The sequence below is a fragment of the Salvelinus sp. IW2-2015 genome, unplaced genomic scaffold (assembly GCF_002910315.2).
Source record: "Salvelinus sp. IW2-2015 unplaced genomic scaffold, ASM291031v2 Un_scaffold2459, whole genome shotgun sequence".
Lineage (NCBI taxonomy): Eukaryota > Metazoa > Chordata > Actinopteri > Salmoniformes > Salmonidae > Salvelinus > Salvelinus sp. IW2-2015.
Window position 1 is genome coordinate 10,968 of NW_019943777.1, and position 4,230 is coordinate 15,197.

Sequence of the window (4,230 nt, forward strand, 5' to 3'; positions counted from 1 at the left end):
AATGCCTGGAATGTTCTGATGCCGGGCATCCTGGTGGTTGGCGGAGTGGCGTGGAGGGGGGTTGGGCAGGGGGGTGGAGCATTGGAAGTTAAGACCAGGTTCAGCCTTTGTTCTCTCTCTCTTACGTCTGGGCTTCACAAGAGAAGGTCACGATTGGCTTGTGGGTTATCTGTCATCTATTTGGCGTGTGCTACGGCCCAAACAGTAGCCTGTGTAAAGTTGGTTTAATAAACCGTCAATTCGCAAACTCAAGCCTCTGTCTGGACAATTGTTCATTTATGATCTAGTCAGGTCATTACAATATAATCATTAACCAGATTATCCTGAATACCAGACTTCGATGATAACTCAGTTCTAGGATGTTGTCATAGAGGAGAATTAATCTAAAAATCTATTGACATTCAGAATTGACTTTGTCTAGACATCCAGCCTGTATTTTAGTTTCATGACCAGAGACACATCTTTTAAAGGCAAAGTATTTATTAGGAGTGGTACATGCATTCACAGTCTTTTTATAGGATTGTTTACACTATATAATTGATATGTCAAGTGATACAATCCCAAGGTAACAATTAAAAGATTATGGAAAAACTGCACTGAAAGGTAAGGTCTGTTCTGAGAGTGATACCGGATATACGTGATCAGATGCGTCATCAGAGCACGCAACAGAACATTGTACTGTCTACACTCGGTTTGTTGTTTATATTAAAACATTTTCATTAAATCGATTTTAATCCAAACGAAAGTGTTGTTGCTAAGGATTCCACGACGCAGTTAGCCTTTACGGCTGGGACTGCATGTTTGTGTTCCTTTTTTTGCGTGGATTCCGCGAGTGCTAGCTGGCTGTACTACAGACACCTGTCGTCGTCGTCGTGGGAAAGACTTATTCGCTTTTCGTAAAACAACTGGTTGCAGTAAAGAGCCAACCTGGATACTAAGGAGATCTTGTGGGAAATCGACGAGTACCAACAGCTTCATGCTATGGAGGAACAACATACTCCATCATGGAAAGATCCGACCAACTCACAAAGTAACTTTAACCTGACAAAAAAAAGAAAAACTGATTAATCTATAGACACGGATGATTTACTTACCATTGAGGTAGAGGCTAGTGCTCTGGCTGGAATCCATGCAACACTGGAAACGTTGTGTGAGGAGGTAGCAGGGCTGAGGGGGAGTTTGGAGTTAAGCCAGAGTGAAATTCTCACGCTCCAAAGAGAAAACAAGACACTCACAGCCAAGGTAAAAATCCATGATTCCAACATGGATTATCTACTCAGGGAAAACAGGGTGATGGAGTCGCTACTAGACATACAAAGTCGTAGCATGTGTGAAAATAAAAACAAATCTGGGATTCCTGAGGACGCATCCAATAAATCAGAGAATTCATGCAATCCGCCTTGAAACTTCCAAAAGAGACTGTAAACAAGGTGGCTTTCCACTGAGTACACAGACTTGGAGCGACAAGATCAAGGGTCCCCGACCGATCATCGCAAAATTTGAACACTACCAACAAAAGGGGCTGATCAAAAGCAGGGGAAGGGAGCTTAAAGGGACCAAATTTGGTCTCAATGACCAATTTCCAAGGGAGATAAACGAACGTCGTAAGAGACTGTATCCGGTACAAAGAAAACAAAGGGAGAAGGGTAAGCGTGCCTTTATCATTGTGGACAAACTCTTTATAGATGGACAGCTATTCCGAGACAGCTCCATAACACCGTGGCTGTACTAAATTCTACAGGGACTTCAGGTTGTGAAAAAAAAGAACGTATGGGAACTGTAAAAATATCTGAACATTATGAGGTGGATATGAACACACACTTACTCAATTACATGCTTGCTTACACATACGGACTTATGCGTACACACACACACCTAATCTCTCTCTCTCTCTGTTCTCTTCTCTCCCTCTCTCTATTGTCGAGAACTGTTTTATAATGTGTTTATTGTTTGTCTATCTTTTATGTATTTGTCTACAAGTGTATGTTTACAACAAGCAAGGGGAAGATATCGGAATAGGGGCATTGGGGAATAATAACATATTATACGGAATACATTTGTACTGTAGTGAAGCCATCTCTAGAGTAATGCAAGGTCTTTTTCACGATCATGTGAACCGTCAATTGCTATGGAAATGCTGGGATGTGTTTTTCAATTATGTTAAAGGTAATTATGATGCAACTATGATGGTGATACGATATGGATTACAATTATCATCAATTACCATGAATATTAAGGCTATACGCACTACGTGTTACACACATAGACACTCAACCATGCAAAATGGCAGAGTTATTATTTATTTGGACATCACACATTATAGTCTTACTCTTATACAGACATCGTACACACTCTCACTACATCACATCCATTCTCATACACATCAACCTGCTCAGATTTGCTACACACATAATATCTTGTCTCAATTTTCTAACAAAAAGGGTATTAGGTGAACAATTGGTATGTAAAGAAATAAAAACAACAGTAAAAAGACAGTGAAAAGAACAGTAGCGAGGCTATAAAAGTAGCGAGACTACATACAGACACCGGTTAGTCAGGCTGGTTGAGGTAGTATGTACATGTAGATATGGTTAAAGTGACTATGCATATATGATGAACAGAGAGTAGCGTTAGCGTAAAAGAGGGGTTGGTGGGTGGAGGGACACAATGCAGATAGCCCGGTCAGCCAATGTGCGGGAGCACTGGTTGGTCGGGCCAATTGAGGTAGTATGTACATGAATGTATAGTTAGTGACTATGCAAATATGATAAACAGAGTAGCAGCAGCGTCTTTGACAATTTTTAGGGCCTTCCTCTGACATCGCCTGATGTAGAGGTCCTGGATGGCAGGCAGCTTAGCCCCAGTGAAGTACTGGGCTGTACGCACTACCCTCTGTAGTGCCTTGCAGTTGGAGGCTGAGCAATTGCCGTACCAGGCAGTGATGCAACCAGTCAGGATACTCTCGATGTTGCAGCAGTAGAACCTTTTGAGGATCTCAGGACCCATGCCAAAGCTTTTTAGTTTCCTAAGGGGGAATAGGCTTTGTCGTGCCCGCTTCACGACTGTCCTGGTGTGTTTGGACCATTCTAGTTTGTTGGTGATGTGGACACCAAGGAACTTGAAGCTCTCAACCTGCTCCACTACAGCCCCGTCAATGAGAATGGGGGCGTGCTCGGTCCTCCTTTTCCTGTAGTCCACAATCATCTCCTTAGTCTTGGTTACATTGAGGTATAGGTTGTTATTCTGGCACCACCCAGCCAGGTCTCTGACCTCCCTATAGGCTGTCTCGTCATTGTCGGTTATCAGGCCTACCACTGTTGTGTCGTCTGCAAACTTAATGATGGTGTTGGAGTCGTGCCTGGCCATGCAGTCATGGGTGAACAGGGAGTACACGAGGGTACTGAGCACGCACCCCCGGGGGGTTCCAGTGTTGAGGATCATCGTGGCAGATGTGTTGCTACCTACCCTCACCACCTGGGGGCGGCCCGTCAGGAAGTCCAGGATCCAGTTGCAGAGGGAGGTGTTTAGTACCAGGATCCTTAGCTTGGTGATGAGCTTTGAGGGTACTATGGTGTTGAACGCAGAGCTGTAGTCAATGAATAGCATTCTCACATAGGTGTTCCTTTTGTCCAGGTGGGAAAGGGCAGTGTGGAGTGCAATAGAGATTGCATCATCTGTGGATCTGTTTGGGCGGTATGCAAATTGGAGTGGGTGTAGGGTTTCTGGGATAATGGTGTTGRWKKKRRSCMWTWMCMRSCYTTYMAARSMMYTYMTKGSYWMSGRMSKKRRKKSYWMGGGKYTGTAGTCATTTAGGCAGGTTGCCTTKGTGTTCTTGRGCACAGGGACWATGGTGGTCTGCTTGAAACAAGTTGGTATTACAGACTCAATCAGGGACATGTTGAAAATGTCAGTGAAGACACCTGCCAGTTGGTCAGCACATGCCCGGAGCACACGTCCTGGTAATCCGTCTGGCCCCGCAACCTTGTTAATGTTGATCTGTTGAAAGGTCTTACTCACGTCGGCTACGGAGAGAGTGATTACACAGTCATCCAGAACAGCTGATGCTCTCATGCATGCCTCATTGTTGCTTGCCTCGACGCGAGCATAGAAGTGATTTAGCTCGTCTGGTAGGCTCCTGTCACTGGGCAGCTCGCGGCTGTGCTTCCCTTTTATAGTCTGTAATAGTTTGCAAGCCCTGCCACATAAGACGAGCGTCGGAGCCGGTGTAGT